We start from the raw sequence: 20,609 nt of genomic DNA on the forward strand, positions 1-20,609 counted from the left end.
CGAATATGTCTGTTCTCCAAATTACCTGCCGCTGCCCAGGTGTCAGATGGTGAGATGGAATGACCTCCCAGGAAGCATACTGGCAGATGATTTGCATAGGCACACCCCCTCTCCCTCTCTCTTAGCCCTGCTTACTCCACAGTAGCAAGTATCTGGGGAAAATATAGTGGTCGAGGTGGGGTAGCAGTAACTAGCAACTCTGAGAAAGTAAATCTGGGACACTTGGCGACCTGTGGGGAACAACTGCAGAGCTCAGTGCCCAGAAGTTTGTGGCACAGGGAGGAGGTCTGTTGGATTTCAGTAACTTGGAGACATGCAACCTGGTCGGGAGTGCTTCAGGTCTCCTTCCTTGCATGTTCCAAGCAACTCAACAAAGCATCAACAGGCTGAGATACCAACCACAGAGCCCCTTTCCACTTGATTAAAAGGCTAAAATCTTTTCCATGCAAATACATAGCCCCCAAATACCATATTTTCTTTGTTTTCTCTCTCTCTCCTCCCTGTCTCCTTCCCTCGCTCCCTCCCACCCTCCCGCACTCTCTCTTCCCCCCAGCCCCTCTCCCTCTCCCTACCATTAATTTTAAGTTTTCATGCACTGCAGCACATTGTGGCAATGGTATTTCACAATGGGACTGTTTGAAAGTTACAGAAATCAAAAAAGAAATCAACCAACTAAAAGCAGCCAAACCCGGAGTACTCTGCTCAGCCCCATTTAAAGATTAAGGCCCAGAAGCAAGTAAAGCTGTAGTTCAGAGCGATATTTGCAAATAGCACCTTAAAGCAGTTTACGCTGGAGTGCACAACAAGGGGGAAAGTGATAATACTGAGTTTGGTAGAATGGGATAAAAAAAAACAAAAGAAGCGTGCCACTTGTAAAAGTACAAGTCAAGAAATTGAAGGGGACGGGGCTGTTCATTCAGTCAAGAGGACTCACAAGTAAAAGGCTCCTGAGGCATTAGTGTTGAATTTGGCGCAAAATGCATTGTGTTGTCGTGTAATATGAATGAACATACAATTTCAATCTTCAATAAAGAAAGATCTATTAAAAAATCAACACTTGCAAATTAAGAAAGTTTCTGTCCAGTCATGTTCCAAAAATAGTGAATGCTTTACGAATGTGCGTGTCATCCTTTAGAGCAGGGGCCGATTTAAATTTCCCATTATCATTCCAATATTAGTACATGTGTTGCAGAAGCAAGCGCAAAGGGAGAGTCAATCAAACCATTGATTAGGACCTCTGGTCAAAGGTTTGCCATACCAAATGTCCTTATTTCAGAGGGCAGAAAGTCCAAACACCATTTAGATATCGGGTGGTATGAAATGAAGAGGCAAACAACAACGAATAAGCATTCTTTGCTGCTGTATTGATCTGGCCCTAAAGGGTTTTAGTTTAATGCCAATTATATTTAAAGATATAAAGATTAATGGTCCAGGGTGCTTGCAAAATGAAAACCCCCTCCCCATCACAATGGCTGGGTCATACAAGCCTGAGAGCATCACAATAGACCCAATAGACATGAGAAAAACTCGGTACCTCTGAGTGTATGTGGGCCCATGGCTGTATCAAGGACAAGGCAAAAACAGGAGGTGGCTTAAGGAGTCAGCACCAGAGGCTGTCCGATTGAGCCCTGTAAGCAACAGATGTTGGACCATCCTATAAAGGATTCTGAGGCTGATTTCAATTTTAACTTTGCTGCTGATTTAAGGATTGCTCAACCTTCGACCCACGTCTAGTTTGCTTGGATAAGCCCTGGAAATCTTTTACAGCTTGTACTGGTGGGAGATGATGTGACTTTATCAACTGCAACGGGATATGAGGCATGTGTGCCACAAAAAGCAGGTCTAGGATTTTTTTATAAGAAAGCCGCTTTAAGAAGGGAACTTTGGGCAACCCCACTGAGAGCAAAAGTATTACACAAAAGGTAAGGGGGTCAGTGGGTCAACTGATACAATAAACTAACTCACAGTCAAATGTGCTAAGTCCAAATACTACCTGTTTCTACATTTTCCAGGCTTTTTGTCTCATTTCTTAACAGATCCATTCCTATGTACCTCTGTGCTTTCAACAGAGTTTTCATTGTAAGGGAGGGACATACAGTATACCTTAAACATTCCTGGGCAGGGAAGACTCTATGTAAAAGCAAGAGTAGCAGACAGCTTAAAAGAATCATCAGCAGGACCCTCTAGACCTTCCCCAAAAAACATAACATTATTTCTCTGCATGCATGTGCGTTGAACAGCGCAAGTAGTTTGGTTAATGTCAGTGGATAAATGTCACTTTCCCACAGCGCAGAACAAAATCACTTGTACAGGCCCCTTCTGCAAAAGCATTACCACTGTAGAAAGCAGTGAAGGTGAGGCAGTGTGCAGTCACCTCCGACACTTCCCTCCTCTGATCGGCCACGATCGGCCAAGGACCTCTCTATGAGAGCTGAGGGTGGAATTTTCTGGACCTCTGTAACTTAGGGAGACATGGCAAAAGGGATCCTCAATCAACAGCTCAGCCTTTGCTTTGTGGCCTGTCCGTATATATCTGTTCTCCAAATTACCTGCCGCTGCCCAGGTGTCAGCTGGTGAGATGGAATGACCTCCCAGGTAGGATCCTGGCAGATGATTTGCATAGGCAAACCCCCTCGCTCTCTTTCTTACCCCTGCTTACTCCACAGTAGCAAGTATCTGGGCAAAATATAGTGGTCGAGGTAGGGTAGCAGTAACTAGCAACTCTGAGAAAGTAAATCTGGGGAGCTTGGCGACTTGTGGGGAACAACTGCAGAGCTCATCTCCCAGAACTTTGTGGCACGGGGAGAAGGTCTGTGGGATTTCAGTAACTTGGAGACATGCGACCTGGTCGGGAGTGCTTCAGGTCTCCTTCCTTGCATGTTCCAAGCAACTCAACAAAGCATCAACAGGCTGCCATGCCAGCCACAGAGCCCCTTTCCACATGATTAAAAGCCTAAAATCTTTTCCATGCAAACACATAGCCACCGAAAACCATATTTTCTTTGTTTTCTCTCTCTCTGTCTCTCTCTCCTCCCTCCCTCCCCCATAACCCCCCCCTCCCTACCATTCATTTTAAGTTTTCCTGCACTGCAGCACATTGTGACAATGGTATTTCACAATGGGACTGTTTGAAAGTTACAGAAATAAAAAAAGAATTAACCAACTAAAAGCAGCCAAATCCGGAGTACACTGCTAAGCCACAATTAAAGATTAAGGCCTAGAAGCAAGTAAAGCTGTAGTTCAGAGCGATGTTTGCAAATAGCTCCTTAAAGCAGTTGACGCTGGAGTGCACAACAAGAGGAAAAGTGATAATACTGAGTTTGGTAGAATGGGATAAAAAACAAAAGCAGCGTGCCACTTCTAAAAGTACAAGTCAAGAAATTGAAGGAGATGGGGCTGTTCATTCAGTCAATAGGACTCACAAGTAAAAGTCTCCCGAGGCATTAGTGTTGAATTTGGCCCAAAATGTATTGTGTTGTCGTGTATTATGTATGAAAATACAATTTCAATCTTCATTAAAAAAAGATGTATTAAAAAATAAATACTTGCAGATTAAGAAAGTTTCTGTCCTGTCGTGTGCCAAAAATAGTGAATGCTTTACGAATGTGCGTGTCATCCTTTGAAGCAGGGGCCAATTCTATTTTCCCATTTTCATTCCAATATTAGTACATGTTTTGCTGAGGTACATAGGAATGGATCTGTTAAGAAATGAAACCAAAAGCCTGGAAAAATGTTGAAACAGGTAGGATTTGGACTTACAATAAACGGACTCACAGTCAGATGTGCTATCCCTTGACCCACTGACCCGCTTACCTTTTGTGTAATCCTTTTGCTCTCAGCAGTGTTGTCCAAAGTTCCCTACTTAAAGAGACTTTCTTATAAAAAAAGATCCTAGACATGTTTTTTATGGCCCACATGCCTCATATCCCGTTGCTCTTGATAAACTCACATCATCTCCCACCAATACAAGCTGTAAAAGATGTCAAGGGCATAGCCAAGGAAATTAGACGTGGGCCGAAGGTTGAGCAATCCTTAAATCAGCAGCAAAAATAACATTGAAATCAGCTTCAGAATCTCTTAAAGGATGGGCCAACACTGGTTGCTTGCAGGGCGCAATCGGGCTGACGCCTTAAGGCAAGCGCAAAGGGAGAGCCAACCAAACCATTGATTAGGACCTCTGGACTTTCTGCTCTTTAACATAAGGACATTTGATATGGCAAACGTTTGACCAAACACCATTTAGATGTCGGATGGTATGGAATTAAGCGGCAAACAGCAATACATCAGCATTCTTTGCTGCTTTATTGATCTGGTCCTAAAGGGTTTGGTTTAATGCCAATTATATTTAAAGATAAAAAGATTCATGCTCAACGGTGCTTGCAAATCGACACCCCTCTCCCCATCACGATGGCTGGGTGATGCAAGAGTGAGAGCATCACAGCAGACCCAGAGACATGAGAAACACTCTGTACCTCTGAGTGCATGTGGGCCCATGGCTGGATCAAGGACAAGGCAAGAATAGGAGATGGCTTAAGGTGTCAGGACCCAGGCTGCCCCATTGCGCACTGCCAGCAACAGATGTTGGACCATCCTTTAAGAGATTCTGAGGCTTATTTCAATGTTAACTTTGCTGCTGATTAAAGGATTGCTCAACCTTCGACCCGCGTCTAGTTTGCTTGGCTAAGCCCTGAAAATCTTTTACAGCTTGTATTGGTGGGAGATGATGTGAGTTTATCAAGAGCAACGGGATATGAGGCATGTGTGCCACAAAATGCAGGTCTATGATCTTTTATTTGAAAGCCACTTTGGAAAACCCTACTGAGAACAAAAGGATTACACAAAAGGAAAGGGGGTCAGGGGGGCAAGGGATAGCACATCTGAATGTGAGTCATTTAATTGTAAGTCCAAATCCTACGCGTTTCGACATTTTTCCAGGCTTTTTGTTTCAGTTCTTAACAGATCCACTCCTATGTACCTCTGTGCTTTCAACAGAGTTTTCATTGTAATGGAGGGACATACAGTATGCCTTAAACATGCCTGGGCAGGGAAGACTATGTAAAAGCAAGAGTAGCAGACAGCTTAATAAATCATCAGCAGGACCCTCTAGACCTTCCCCAAAAAACATAACATGATTTCTATGCATGTATGTGCGTTGAACAGCACAAGTAATTTGGTTAATGTCAGTGGATAAATGTCACTTTCCCACAGCGCAGACAAAATCACTTGTACAGGCCCCTTCTGCAAAAGCATTACCGCTGTAGAAAGCAGTGAAAAGGTGAGGCAGTGTGCAGTCCCCCCACCCCCGACCCTGATCGGCCACGATCGGCCAAGGACCTCTCTATAAGAGCTGAGGGTGGAATTTTTCTGGACCTCAGTAACTTAGGGAGACATGGCTAAAGGGATCCTCAATCAACGGCCCAGCTTTTGCTCTGTGGCCTGTCCGAATATGTCTGTTCTCCAAATTACCTGCCGCTGCCCAGGTGTCAGATGGTGAGATGGAATGACCTCCCAGGAAGCATACTGGCAGATGATTTGCATAGGCACACCCCCTCTCCCTCTCTCTTAGCCCTGCTTACTCCACAGTAGCAAGTATCTGGGGAAAATATAGTGGTCGAGGTGGGGTAGCAGTAACTAGCAACTCTGAGAAAGTAAATCTGGGACACTTGGCGACCTGTGGGGAACAACTGCAGAGCTCAGTGCCCAGAAGTTTGTGGCACAGGGAGGAGGTCTGTTGGATTTCAGTAACTTGGAGACATGCAACCTGGTCGGGAGTGCTTCAGGTCTCCTTCCTTGCATGTTCCAAGCAACTCAACAAAGCATCAACAGGCTGAGATACCAACCACAGAGCCCCTTTCCACTTGATTAAAAGGCTAAAATCTTTTCCATGCAAATACATAGCCCCCAAATACCATATTTTCTTTGTTTTCTCTCTCTCTCCTCCCTGTCTCCTTCCCTCGCTCCCTCCCACCCTCCCGCACTCTCTCTTCCCCCCAGCCCCTCTCCCTCTCCCTACCATTAATTTTAAGTTTTCATGCACTGCAGCACATTGTGGCAATGGTATTTCACAATGGGACTGTTTGAAAGTTACAGAAATCAAAAAAGAAATCAACCAACTAAAAGCAGCCAAACCCGGAGTACTCTGCTCAGCCCCATTTAAAGATTAAGGCCCAGAAGCAAGTAAAGCTGTAGTTCAGAGCGATATTTGCAAATAGCACCTTAAAGCAGTTTACGCTGGAGTGCACAACAAGGGGGAAAGTGATAATACTGAGTTTGGTAGAATGGGATAAAAAAAAACAAAAGAAGCGTGCCACTTGTAAAAGTACAAGTCAAGAAATTGAAGGGGACGGGGCTGTTCATTCAGTCAAGAGGACTCACAAGTAAAAGGCTCCTGAGGCATTAGTGTTGAATTTGGCGCAAAATGCATTGTGTTGTCGTGTAATATGAATGAACATACAATTTCAATCTTCAATAAAGAAAGATCTATTAAAAAATCAACACTTGCAAATTAAGAAAGTTTCTGTCCAGTCATGTTCCAAAAATAGTGAATGCTTTACGAATGTGCGTGTCATCCTTTAGAGCAGGGGCCGATTTAAATTTCCCATTATCATTCCAATATTAGTACATGTGTTGCAGAAGCAAGCGCAAAGGGAGAGTCAATCAAACCATTGATTAGGACCTCTGGTCAAAGGTTTGCCATACCAAATGTCCTTATTTCAGAGGGCAGAAAGTCCAAACACCATTTAGATATCGGGTGGTATGAAATGAAGAGGCAAACAACAACGAATAAGCATTCTTTGCTGCTGTATTGATCTGGCCCTAAAGGGTTTTAGTTTAATGCCAATTATATTTAAAGATATAAAGATTAATGGTCCAGGGTGCTTGCAAAATGAAAACCCCCTCCCCATCACAATGGCTGGGTCATACAAGCCTGAGAGCATCACAATAGACCCAATAGACATGAGAAAAACTCGGTACCTCTGAGTGTATGTGGGCCCATGGCTGTATCAAGGACAAGGCAAAAACAGGAGGTGGCTTAAGGAGTCAGCACCAGAGGCTGTCCGATTGAGCCCTGTAAGCAACAGATGTTGGACCATCCTATAAAGGATTCTGAGGCTGATTTCAATTTTAACTTTGCTGCTGATTTAAGGATTGCTCAACCTTCGACCCACGTCTAGTTTGCTTGGATAAGCCCTGGAAATCTTTTACAGCTTGTACTGGTGGGAGATGATGTGACTTTATCAACTGCAACGGGATATGAGGCATGTGTGCCACAAAAAGCAGGTCTAGGATTTTTTTATAAGAAAGCCGCTTTAAGAAGGGAACTTTGGGCAACCCCACTGAGAGCAAAAGTATTACACAAAAGGTAAGGGGGTCAGTGGGTCAACTGATACAATAAACTAACTCACAGTCAAATGTGCTAAGTCCAAATACTACCTGTTTCTACATTTTCCAGGCTTTTTGTCTCATTTCTTAACAGATCCATTCCTATGTACCTCTGTGCTTTCAACAGAGTTTTCATTGTAATGGAGGGACATGCAGTATGCCTTAAACATGCCTGGGCAGGGAAGACTATGTAAAAGCAAGAGTAGCAGACAGCTTAATAAATCATCAGCAGGACCCTCTAGACCTTCCCCAAAAAACATAACATGATTTCTATGCATGTATGTGCGTTGAACAGCGCAAGTAATTTGGTTAATGTCAGTGGATAAATGTCACTTTCCCACAGCGCAGACAAAATCACTTGTACAGGCCCCTTCTGCAAAAGCATTACCGCTGTAGAAAGCAGTGAAAAGGTGAGGCAGTGTGCAGTCCCCCCACCCCCGACCCTGATCGGCCAAGGACCTCTCTATAAGAGCTGAGGGTGGAATTTTTCTGGACCTCAGTAACTTAGGGAGACATGGCTAAAGGGATCCTCAATCAACGGCCCAGCTTTTGCTCTGTGGCCTGTCCGAATATGTCTGTTCTCCAAATTACCTGCCGCTGCCCAGGTGTCAGATGGTGAGATGGAATGACCTCCCAGGAAGCATACTGGCAGATGATTTGCATAGGCACACCCCCTCTCCCTCTCTCTTAGCCCTGCTTACTCCACAGTAGCAAGTATCTGGGGAAAATATAGTGGTCGAGGTGGGGTAGCAGTAACTAGCAACTCTGAGAAAGTAAATCTGGGACACTTGGCGACCTGTGGGGAACAACTGCAGAGCTCAGTGCCCAGAAGTTTGTGGCACAGGGAGGAGGTCTGTTGGATTTCAGTAACTTGGAGACATGCAACCTGGTCGGGAGTGCTTCAGGTCTCCTTCCTTGCATGTTCCAAGCAACTCAACAAAGCATCAACAGGCTGAGATACCAACCACAGAGCCCCTTTCCACTTGATTAAAAGGCTAAAATCTTTTCCATGCAAATACATAGCCCCCAAATACCATATTTTCTTTGTTTTCTCTCTCTCTCCTCCCTGTCTCCTTCCCTCGCTCCCTCCCACCCTCCCGCACTCTCTCTTCCCCCCAGCCCCTCTCCCTCTCCCTACCATTAATTTTAAGTTTTCATGCACTGCAGCACATTGTGGCAATGGTATTTCACAATGGGACTGTTTGAAAGTTACAGAAATCAAAAAAGAAATCAACCAACTAAAAGCAGCCAAACCCGGAGTACTCTGCTCAGCCCCATTTAAAGATTAAGGCCCAGAAGCAAGTAAAGCTGTAGTTCAGAGCGATATTTGCAAATAGCACCTTAAAGCAGTTTACGCTGGAGTGCACAACAAGGGGGAAAGTGATAATACTGAGTTTGGTAGAATGGGATAAAAAAAAACAAAAGAAGCGTGCCACTTGTAAAAGTACAAGTCAAGAAATTGAAGGGGACGGGGCTGTTCATTCAGTCAAGAGGACTCACAAGTAAAAGGCTCCTGAGGCATTAGTGTTGAATTTGGCGCAAAATGCATTGTGTTGTCGTGTAATATGAATGAACATACAATTTCAATCTTCAATAAAGAAAGATCTATTAAAAAATCAACACTTGCAAATTAAGAAAGTTTCTGTCCAGTCATGTTCCAAAAATAGTGAATGCTTTACGAATGTGCGTGTCATCCTTTAGAGCAGGGGCCGATTTAAATTTCCCATTATCATTCCAATATTAGTACATGTGTTGCAGAAGCAAGCGCAAAGGGAGAGTCAATCAAACCATTGATTAGGACCTCTGGTCAAAGGTTTGCCATACCAAATGTCCTTATTTCAGAGGGCAGAAAGTCCAAACACCATTTAGATATCGGGTGGTATGAAATGAAGAGGCAAACAACAACGAATAAGCATTCTTTGCTGCTGTATTGATCTGGCCCTAAAGGGTTTTAGTTTAATGCCAATTATATTTAAAGATATAAAGATTAATGGTCCAGGGTGCTTGCAAAATGAAAACCCCCTCCCCATCACAATGGCTGGGTCATACAAGCCTGAGAGCATCACAATAGACCCAATAGACATGAGAAAAACTCGGTACCTCTGAGTGTATGTGGGCCCATGGCTGTATCAAGGACAAGGCAAAAACAGGAGGTGGCTTAAGGAGTCAGCACCAGAGGCTGTCCGATTGAGCCCTGTAAGCAACAGATGTTGGACCATCCTATAAAGGATTCTGAGGCTGATTTCAATTTTAACTTTGCTGCTGATTTAAGGATTGCTCAACCTTCGACCCACGTCTAGTTTGCTTGGATAAGCCCTGGAAATCTTTTACAGCTTGTACTGGTGGGAGATGATGTGACTTTATCAACTGCAACGGGATATGAGGCATGTGTGCCACAAAAAGCAGGTCTAGGATTTTTTTATAAGAAAGCCGCTTTAAGAAGGGAACTTTGGGCAACCCCACTGAGAGCAAAAGTATTACACAAAAGGTAAGGGGGTCAGTGGGTCAACTGATACAATAAACTAACTCACAGTCAAATGTGCTAAGTCCAAATACTACCTGTTTCTACATTTTCCAGGCTTTTTGTCTCATTTCTTAACAGATCCATTCCTATGTACCTCTGTGCTTTCAACAGAGTTTTCATTGTAAGGGAGGGACATACAGTATACCTTAAACATTCCTGGGCAGGGAAGACTCTATGTAAAAGCAAGAGTAGCAGACAGCTTAAAAGAATCATCAGCAGGACCCTCTAGACCTTCCCCAAAAAACATAACATTATTTCTCTGCATGCATGTGCGTTGAACAGCGCAAGTAGTTTGGTTAATGTCAGTGGATAAATGTCACTTTCCCACAGCGCAGAACAAAATCACTTGTACAGGCCCCTTCTGCAAAAGCATTACCACTGTAGAAAGCAGTGAAGGTGAGGCAGTGTGCAGTCACCTCCGACACTTCCCTCCTCTGATCGGCCACGATCGGCCAAGGACCTCTCTATGAGAGCTGAGGGTGGAATTTTCTGGACCTCTGTAACTTAGGGAGACATGGCAAAAGGGATCCTCAATCAACAGCTCAGCCTTTGCTTTGTGGCCTGTCCGTATATATCTGTTCTCCAAATTACCTGCCGCTGCCCAGGTGTCAGCTGGTGAGATGGAATGACCTCCCAGGTAGGATCCTGGCAGATGATTTGCATAGGCAAACCCCCTCGCTCTCTTTCTTACCCCTGCTTACTCCACAGTAGCAAGTATCTGGGCAAAATATAGTGGTCGAGGTAGGGTAGCAGTAACTAGCAACTCTGAGAAAGTAAATCTGGGGAGCTTGGCGACTTGTGGGGAACAACTGCAGAGCTCATCTCCCAGAACTTTGTGGCACGGGGAGAAGGTCTGTGGGATTTCAGTAACTTGGAGACATGCGACCTGGTCGGGAGTGCTTCAGGTCTCCTTCCTTGCATGTTCCAAGCAACTCAACAAAGCATCAACAGGCTGCCATGCCAGCCACAGAGCCCCTTTCCACATGATTAAAAGCCTAAAATCTTTTCCATGCAAACACATAGCCACCGAAAACCATATTTTCTTTGTTTTCTCTCTCTCTGTCTCTCTCTCCTCCCTCCCTCCCCCATAACCCCCCCCTCCCTACCATTCATTTTAAGTTTTCCTGCACTGCAGCACATTGTGACAATGGTATTTCACAATGGGACTGTTTGAAAGTTACAGAAATAAAAAAAGAATTAACCAACTAAAAGCAGCCAAATCCGGAGTACACTGCTAAGCCACAATTAAAGATTAAGGCCTAGAAGCAAGTAAAGCTGTAGTTCAGAGCGATGTTTGCAAATAGCTCCTTAAAGCAGTTGACGCTGGAGTGCACAACAAGAGGAAAAGTGATAATACTGAGTTTGGTAGAATGGGATAAAAAACAAAAGCAGCGTGCCACTTCTAAAAGTACAAGTCAAGAAATTGAAGGAGATGGGGCTGTTCATTCAGTCAATAGGACTCACAAGTAAAAGTCTCCCGAGGCATTAGTGTTGAATTTGGCCCAAAATGTATTGTGTTGTCGTGTATTATGTATGAAAATACAATTTCAATCTTCATTAAAAAAAGATGTATTAAAAAATAAATACTTGCAGATTAAGAAAGTTTCTGTCCTGTCGTGTGCCAAAAATAGTGAATGCTTTACGAATGTGCGTGTCATCCTTTGAAGCAGGGGCCAATTCTATTTTCCCATTTTCATTCCAATATTAGTACATGTTTTGCTGAGGTACATAGGAATGGATCTGTTAAGAAATGAAACCAAAAGCCTGGAAAAATGTTGAAACAGGTAGGATTTGGACTTACAATAAACGGACTCACAGTCAGATGTGCTATCCCTTGACCCACTGACCCGCTTACCTTTTGTGTAATCCTTTTGCTCTCAGCAGTGTTGTCCAAAGTTCCCTACTTAAAGAGACTTTCTTATAAAAAAAGATCCTAGACATGTTTTTTATGGCCCACATGCCTCATATCCCGTTGCTCTTGATAAACTCACATCATCTCCCACCAATACAAGCTGTAAAAGATGTCAAGGGCATAGCCAAGGAAATTAGACGTGGGCCGAAGGTTGAGCAATCCTTAAATCAGCAGCAAAAATAACATTGAAATCAGCTTCAGAATCTCTTAAAGGATGGGCCAACACTGGTTGCTTGCAGGGCGCAATCGGGCTGACGCCTTAAGGCAAGCGCAAAGGGAGAGCCAACCAAACCATTGATTAGGACCTCTGGACTTTCTGCTCTTTAACATAAGGACATTTGATATGGCAAACGTTTGACCAAACACCATTTAGATGTCGGATGGAATGGAATTAAGCGGCAAACAGCAATACATCAGCATTCTTTGCTGCTTTATTGATCTGGTCCTAAAGGGTTTGGTTTAATGCCAATTATATTTAAAGATAAAAAGATTCATGCTCAACGGTGCTTGCAAATCGACACCCCTCTCCCCATCACGATGGCTGGGTGATGCAAGAGTGAGAGCATCACAGCAGACCCAGAGACATGAGAAACACTCTGTACCTCTGAGTGCATGTGGGCCCATGGCTGGATCAAGGACAAGGCAAGAATAGGAGATGGCTTAAGGTGTCAGGACCCAGGCTGCCCCATTGCGCACTGCCAGCAACAGATGTTGGACCATCCTTTAAGAGATTCTGAGGCTTATTTCAATGTTAACTTTGCTGCTGATTAAAGGATTGCTCAACCTTCGACCCGCGTCTAGTTTGCTTGGCTAAGCCCTGAAAATCTTTTACAGCTTGTATTGGTGGGAGATGATGTGAGTTTATCAAGAGCAACGGGATATGAGGCATGTGTGCCACAAAATGCAGGTCTATGATCTTTTATTTGAAAGCCACTTTGGAAAACCCTACTGAGAACAAAAGGATTACACAAAAGGAAAGGGGGTCAGGGGGGCAAGGGATAGCACATCTGAATGTGAGTCAGTTAATTGTAAGTCCAAATCCTACGCGTTTCGACATTTTTCCAGGCTTTTTGTTTCAGTTCTTAACAGATCCATTCCTATGTACCTCTGTGCTTTCAACAGAGTTTTCATTGTAATGGAGGGACATGCAGTATGCCTTAAACATGCCTGGGCAGGGAAGACTATGTAAAAGCAAGAGTAGCAGACAGCTTAATAAATCATCAGCAGGGCCCTCTAGACCTTCCCCAAAAACCATAACATGATTTCTATGCATGTATGTGCGTTGAACAGCGCAAGTAATTTGGTTAATGTCAGTGGATAAATGTCACTTTCCCACAGCGCAGACAAAATCACTTGTACAGGCCCCTTCTGCAAAAGCATTACCGCTGTAGAAAGCAGTGAAAAGGTGAGGCAGTGTGCAGTCCCCCCACCCCCGACCCTGATCGGCCACGATCGGCCAAGGACCTCTCTATAAGAGCTGAGGGTGGAATTTTTCTGGACCTCAGTAACTTAGGGAGACATGGCTAAAGGGATCCTCAATCAACGGCCCAGCTTTTGCTCTGTGGCCTGTCCGAATATGTCTGTTCTCCAAATTACCTGCCGCTGCCCAGGTGTCAGATGGTGAGATGGAATGACCTCCCAGGAAGCATACTGGCAGATGATTTGCATAGGCACACCCCCTCTCTCTTAGCCCTGCTTACTCCACAGTAGCAAGTATCTGGGGAAAATATAGTGGTCGAGGTGGGGTAGCAGTAACTAGCAACTCTGAGAAAGTAAATCTGGGACACTTGGCGACCTGTGGGGAACAACTGCAGAGCTCAGTGCCCAGAAGTTTGTGGCACAGGGAGGAGGTCTGTTGGATTTCAGTAACTTGGAGACATGCAACCTGGTCGGGAGTGCTTCAGGTCTCCTTCCTTGCATGTTCCAAGCAACTCAACAAAGCATCAACAGGCTGAGATACCAACCACAGAGCCCCTTTCCACTTGATTAAAAGGCTAAAATCTTTTCCATGCAAATACATAGCCCCCAAATACCATATTTTCTTTGTTTTCTCTCTCTCTCCTCCCTGTCTCCTTCCCTCGCTCCCTCCCACCCTCCCGCACTCTCTCTTCCCCCCAGCCCCTCTCCCTCTCCCTACCATTAATTTTAAGTTTTCATGCACTGCAGCACATTGTGGCAATGGTATTTCACAATGGGACTGTTTGAAAGTTACAGAAATCAAAAAAGAAATCAACCAACTAAAAGCAGCCAAACCCGGAGTACTCTGCTCAGCCCCATTTAAAGATTAAGGCCCAGAAGCAAGTAAAGCTGTAGTTCAGAGCGATATTTGCAAATAGCACCTTAAAGCAGTTTACGCTGGAGTGCACAACAAGGGGGAAAGTGATAATACTGAGTTTGGTAGAATGGGATAAAAAAAAACAAAAGAAGCGTGCCACTTGTAAAAGTACAAGTCAAGAAATTGAAGGGGACGGGGCTGTTCATTCAGTCAAGAGGACTCACAAGTAAAAGGCTCCTGAGGCATTAGTGTTGAATTTGGCGCAAAATGCATTGTGTTGTCGTGTAATATGAATGAACATACAATTTCAATCTTCAATAAAGAAAGATCTATTAAAAAATCAACACTTGCAAATTAAGAAAGTTTCTGTCCAGTCATGTTCCAAAAATAGTGAATGCTTTACGAATGTGCGTGTCATCCTTTAGAGCAGGGGCCGATTTAAATTTCCCATTATCATTCCAATATTAGTACATGTGTTGCAGAAGCAAGCGCAAAGGGAGAGTCAATCAAACCATTGATTAGGACCTCTGGTCAAAGGTTTGCCATACCAAATGTCCTTATTTCAGAGGGCAGAAAGTCCAAACACCATTTAGATATCGGGTGGTATGAAATGAAGAGGCAAACAACAACGAATAAGCATTCTTTGCTGCTGTATTGATCTGGCCCTAAAGGGTTTTAGTTTAATGCCAATTATATTTAAAGATATAAAGATTAATGGTCCAGGGTGCTTGCAAAATGAAAACCCCCTCCCCATCACAATGGCTGGGTCATACAAGCCTGAGAGCATCACAATAGACCCAATAGACATGAGAAAAACTCGGTACCTCTGAGTGTATGTGGGCCCATGGCTGTATCAAGGACAAGGCAAAAACAGGAGGTGGCTTAAGGAGTCAGCACCAGAGGCTGTCCGATTGAGCCCTGTAAGCAACAGATGTTGGACCATCCTATAAAGGATTCTGAGGCTGATTTCAATTTTAACTTTGCTGCTGATTTAAGGATTGCTCAACCTTCGACCCACGTCTAGTTTGCTTGGATAAGCCCTGGAAATCTTTTACAGCTTGTACTGGTGGGAGATGATGTGACTTTATCAACTGCAACGGGATATGAGGCATGTGTGCCACAAAAAGCAGGTCTAGGATTTTTTTATAAGAAAGCCGCTTTAAGAAGGGAACTTTGGGCAACCCCACTGAGAGCAAAAGTATTACACAAAAGGTAAGGGGGTCAGTGGGTCAACTGATACAATAAACTAACTCACAGTCAAATGTGCTAAGTCCAAATACTACCTGTTTCTACATTTTCCAGGCTTTTTGTCTCATTTCTTAACAGATCCATTCCTATGTACCTCTGTGCTTTCAACAGAGTTTTCATTGTAATGGAGGGACATGCAGTATGCCTTAAACATGCCTGGGCAGGGAAGACTATGTAAAAGCAAGAGTAGCAGACAGCTTAATAAATCATCAGCAGGACCCTCTAGACCTTCCCCAAAAAACATAACATGATTTCTATGCATGTATGTGCGTTGAACAGCGCAAGTAATTTGGTTAATGTCAGTGGATAAATGTCACTTTCCCACAGCGCAGACAAAATCACTTGTACAGGCCCCTTCTGCAAAAGCATTACCGCTGTAGAAAGCAGTGAAAAGGTGAGGCAGTGTGCAGTCCCCCCACCCCCGACCCTGATCGGCCACGATCGGCCAAGGACCTCTCTATAAGAGCTGAGGGTGGAATTTTTCTGGACCTCAGTAACTTAGGGAGACATGGCTAAAGGGATCCTCAATCAACGGCCCAGCTTTTGCTCTGTGGCCTGTCCGAATATGTCTGTTCTCCAAATTACCTGCCGCTGCCCAGGTGTCAGATGGTGAGATGGAATGACCTCCCAGGAAGCATACTGGCAGATGATTTGCATAGGCACACCCCCTCTCCCTCTCTCTTAGCCCTGCTTACTCCACAGTAGCAAGTATCTGGGGAAAATATAGTGGTCGAGGTGGGGTAGCAGTAACTAGCAACTCTGAGAAAGTAAATCTGGGACACTTGGCGACCTGTGGGGAACAACTGCAGAGCTCAGTGCCCAGAAGTTTGTGGCACAGGGAGGAGGTCTGTTGGATTTCAGTAACTTGGAGACATGCAACCTGGTCGGGAGTGCTTCAGGTCTCCTTCCTTGCATGTTCCAAGCAACTCAACAAAGCATCAACAGGCTGAGATACCAACCACAGAGCCCCTTTCCACTTGATTAAAAGGCTAAAATCTTTTCCATGCAAATACATAGCCCCCAAATACCATATTTTCTTTGTTTTCTCTCTCTCTCCTCCCTGTCTCCTTCCCTCGCTCCCTCCCACCCTCCCGCACTCTCTCTTCCCCCCAGCCCCTCTCCCTCTCCCTACCATTAATTTTAGGTTTTCATGCACTGCAGCACATTGTGGCAATGGTATTTCACAATGGGACTGTTTGAAAGTTACAGAAATCAAAAAAGAAATCAACCAACTAAAAGCAGCCAAACCCGGAGTACTCTGCTCAGCCCCATTTAAAGATTAAGGCCCAGAAGCAAGTAAAGCTGTAGTTCAGAGCGATATTTGCAAATAGCACCTTAAAGCAGTTTACGCTGGAGTGCACAACAAGGGGGAAAGTGATAATACTGAGTTTGGTAGAATGGGATAAAAAAAAACAAAAGAAGCGTGCCACTTGTAAAAGTACAAGTCAAGAAATTGAAGGGGACGGGGCTGTTCATTCAGTCAAGAGGACTCACAAGTAAAAGGCTCCTGAGGCATTAGTGTTGAATTTGGCGCAAAATGCATTGTGTTGTCGTGTAATATGAATGAACATACAATTTCAATCTTCAATAAAGAAAGATCTATTAAAAAATCAACACTTGCAAATTAAGAAAGTTTCTGTCCAGTCATGTTCCAAAAATAGTGAATGCTTTACGAATGTGCGTGTCATCCTTTAGAGCAGGGGCCGATTTAAATTTCCCATTATCATTCCAATATTAGTACATGTGTTGCAGAAGCAAGCGCAAAGGGAGAGTCAATCAAACCATTGATTAGGACCTCTGGTCAAAGGTTTGCCATACCAAATGTCCTTATTTCAGAGGGCAGAAAGTCCAAACACCATTTAGATATCGGGTGGTATGAAATGAAGAGGCAAACAACAACGAATAAGCATTCTTTGCTGCTGTATTGATCTGGCCCTAAAGGGTTTTAGTTTAATGCCAATTATATTTAAAGATATAAAGATTAATGGTCCAGGGTGCTTGCAAAATGAAAACCCCCTCCCCATCACAATGGCTGGGTCATACAAGCCTGAGAGCATCACAATAGACCCAATAGACATGAGAAAAACTCGGTACCTCTGAGTGTATGTGGGCCCATGGCTGTATCAAGGACAAGGCAAAAACAGGAGGTGGCTTAAGGAGTCAGCACCAGAGGCTGTCCGATTGAGCCCTGTAAGCAACAGATGTTGGACCATCCTATAAAGGATTCTGAGGCTGATTTCAATTTTAACTTTGCTGCTGATTTAAGGATTGCTCAACCTTCGACCCACGTCTAGTTTGCTTGGATAAGCCCTGGAAATCTTTTACAGCTTGTACTGGTGGGAGATGATGTGACTTTATCAACTGCAACGGGATATGAGGCATGTGTGCCACAAAAAGCAGGTCTAGGATTTTTTTATAAGAAAGCCGCTTTAAGAAGGGAACTTTGGGCAACCCCACTGAGAGCAAAAGTATTACACAAAAGGTAAGGGGGTCAGTGGGTCAACTGATACAATAAACTAACTCACAGTCAAATGTGCTAAGTCCAAATACTACCTGTTTCTACATTTTCCAGGCTTTTTGTCTCATTTCTTAACAGATCCATTCCTATGTACCTCTGTGCTTTCAACAGAGTTTTCATTGTAATGGAGGGACATGCAGTATGCCTTAAACATGCCTGGGCAGGGAAGACTATGTAAAAGCAAGAGTAGCAGACAGCTTAATAAATCATCAGCAGGACCCTCTAGACCTTCCCCAAAAAACATAACATGATTTCTATGCATGTATGTGCGTTGAACAGCGCAAGTAATTTGGTTAATGTCAGTGGATAAATGTCACTTTCCCACAGCGCAGACAAAATCACTTGTACAGGCCCCTTCTGCAAAAGCATTACCGCTGTAGAAAGCAGTGAAAAGGTGAGGCAGTGTGCAGTCCCCCCACCCCCGACCCTGATCGGCCACGATCGGCCAAGGACCTCTCTATAAGAGCTGAGGGTGGAATTTTTCTGGACCTCAGTAACTTAGGGAGACATGGCTAAAGGGATCCTCAATCAACGGCCCAGCTTTTGCTCTGTGGCCTGTCCGAATATGTCTGTTCTCCAAATTACCTGCCGCTGCCCAGGTGTCAGATGGTGAGATGGAATGACCTCCCAGGAAGCATACTGGCAGATGATTTGCATAGGCACACCCCCTCTCCCTCTCTCTTAGCCCTGCTTACTCCACAGTAGCAAGTATCTGGGGAAAATATAGTGGTCGAGGTGGGGTAGCAGTAACTAGCAACTCTGAGAAAGTAAATCTGGGACACTTGGCGACCTGTGGGGAACAACTGCAGAGCTCAGTGCCCAGAAGTTTGTGGCACAGGGAGGAGGTCTGTTGGATTTCAGTAACTTGGAGACATGCAACCTGGTCGGGAGTGCTTCAGGTCTCCTTCCTTGCATGTTCCAAGCAACTCAACAAAGCATCAACAGGCTGAGATACCAACCACAGAGCCCCTTTCCACTTGATTAAAAGGCTAAAATCTTTTCCATGCAAATACATAGCCCCCAAATACCATATTTTCTTTGTTTTCTCTCTCTCTCCTCCCTGTCTCCTTCCCTCGCTCCCTCCCACCCTCCCGCACTCTCTCTTCCCCCCAGCCCCTCTCCCTCTCCCTACCATTAATTTTAGGTTTTCATGCACTGCAGCACATTGTGGCAATGGTATTTCACAATGGGACTGTTTGAAAGTTACAGAAATCAAAAAAGAAATCAACCAACTAAAAGCAGCCAAACCCGGAGTACTCTGCTCAGCCCCATTTAAAGATTAAGGCCCAGAAGCAAGTAAAGCTGTAGTTCAGAGCGATATTTGCAAATAGCACCTTAAAGCAGTTTACGCTGGAGTGCACAACAAGGGGGAAAGTGATAATACTGAGTTTGGTAGAATGGGATAAAAAAAAACAAAAGAAGCGTGCCACTTGTAAAAGTACAAGTCAAGAAATTGAAGGGGACGGGGCTGTTCATTCAGTCAAGAGGACTCACAAGTAAAAGGCTCCTGAGGCATTAGTGTTGAATTTGGCGCAAAATGCATTGTGTTGTCGTGTAATATGAATGAACATACAATTTCAATCTTCAATAAAGAAAGATCTATTAAAAAATCAACACTTGCAAATTAAGAAAGTTTCTGTCCAGTCATGTTCCAAAAATAGTGAATGCTTTACGAATGTGCGTGTCATCCTTTAGAGCAGGGGCCGATTTAAATTTCCCATTATCATTCCAATATTAGTACATGTGTTGCAGAAGCAAGCGCAAAGGGAGAGTCAATCAAACCATTGATTAGGACCTCTGGTCAAAGGTTTGCCATACCAAATGTCCTTATTTCAGAGGGCAGAAAGTCCAAACACCATTTAGATATCGGGTGGTATGAAATGAAGAGGCAAACAACAACGAATAAGCATTCTTTGCTGCTGTATTGATCTGGCCCTAAAGGGTTTTAGTTTAATGCCAATTATATTTAAAGATATAAAGATTAATGGTCCAGGGTGCTTGCAAAATGAAAACCCCCTCCCCATCACAATGGCTGGGTCATACAAGCCTGAGAGCATCACAATAGACCCAATAGACATGAGAAAAACTCGGTACCTCTGAGTGTATGTGGGCCCATGGCTGTATCAAGGACAAGGCAAAAACAGGAGGTGGCTTAAGGAGTCAGCACCAGAGGCTGTCCGATTGAGCCCTGTAAGCAACAGATGTTGGACCATCCTATAAAGGATTCTGAGGCTGATTTCAATTTTAACTTTGCTGCTGATTTAAGGATTGCTCAACCTTCGACCCACGTCTAGTTTGCTTGGATAAGCCCTGGAAATCTTTTACAGCTTGTACTGGTGGGAGATGATGTGACTTTATCAACTGCAACGGGATATGAGGCATGTGTGCCACAAAAAGCAGGTCTAGGATTTTTTTATAAGAAAGCCGCTTTAAGAAGGGAACTTTGGGCAACCCCACTGAGAGCAAAAGTATTACACAAAAGGTAAGGGGGTCAGTGGGTCAACTGATACAATAAACTAACTCACAGTCAAATGTGCTAAGTCCAAATACTACCTGTTTCTACATTTTCCAGGCTTTTTGTCTCATTTCTTAACAGATCCATTCCTATGTACCTCTGTGCTTTCAACAGAGTTTTCATTGTAATGGAGGGACATGCAGTATGCCTTAAACATGCCTGGGCAGGGAAGACTATGTAAAAGCAAGAGTAGCAGACAGCTTAATAAATCATCAGCAGGACCCTCTAGACCTT

General features: G+C 44.1%; 6 non-coding genes across 6 annotated transcripts; all 6 read right to left on the bottom strand.

Moving 5' to 3' along the window:
* Positions 1–1,093: 1,093 nt before the first annotated feature.
* LOC138565265 (U6 spliceosomal RNA) lies at positions 1,094–1,200 on the bottom strand. Its single transcript, XR_011301158.1, has one exon. It is a non-coding gene; the product is annotated as a U6 spliceosomal RNA (small nuclear RNA).
* Positions 1,201–6,534: 5,334 nt separating this feature from the next.
* LOC138565266 (U6 spliceosomal RNA) lies at positions 6,535–6,641 on the bottom strand. The gene has a single exon (XR_011301159.1). It is a non-coding gene; the product is annotated as a U6 spliceosomal RNA (small nuclear RNA).
* A 2,401-nt stretch (positions 6,642–9,042) lies between these two features.
* On the bottom strand, positions 9,043–9,149 carry LOC138565267 (U6 spliceosomal RNA). Its single transcript, XR_011301160.1, has one exon. It is a non-coding gene; the product is annotated as a U6 spliceosomal RNA (small nuclear RNA).
* A 5,328-nt stretch (positions 9,150–14,477) lies between these two features.
* On the bottom strand, positions 14,478–14,584 carry LOC138565268 (U6 spliceosomal RNA). Its single transcript, XR_011301161.1, has one exon. It is a non-coding gene; the product is annotated as a U6 spliceosomal RNA (small nuclear RNA).
* A 2,411-nt stretch (positions 14,585–16,995) lies between these two features.
* LOC138565269 (U6 spliceosomal RNA) lies at positions 16,996–17,102 on the bottom strand. The gene has a single exon (XR_011301162.1). It is a non-coding gene; the product is annotated as a U6 spliceosomal RNA (small nuclear RNA).
* A 2,411-nt stretch (positions 17,103–19,513) lies between these two features.
* LOC138565270 (U6 spliceosomal RNA) lies at positions 19,514–19,620 on the bottom strand. Its single transcript, XR_011301163.1, has one exon. It is a non-coding gene; the product is annotated as a U6 spliceosomal RNA (small nuclear RNA).
* Between the last annotated feature and the right edge of the window lie 989 nt (positions 19,621–20,609).

This window comes from Ambystoma mexicanum, chromosome 1q (assembly GCF_040938575.1).
Source record: "Ambystoma mexicanum isolate Mex_15411 chromosome 1q, UKY_AmexF1_1, whole genome shotgun sequence".
Classification (NCBI taxonomy): domain Eukaryota; kingdom Metazoa; phylum Chordata; class Amphibia; order Caudata; family Ambystomatidae; genus Ambystoma; species Ambystoma mexicanum.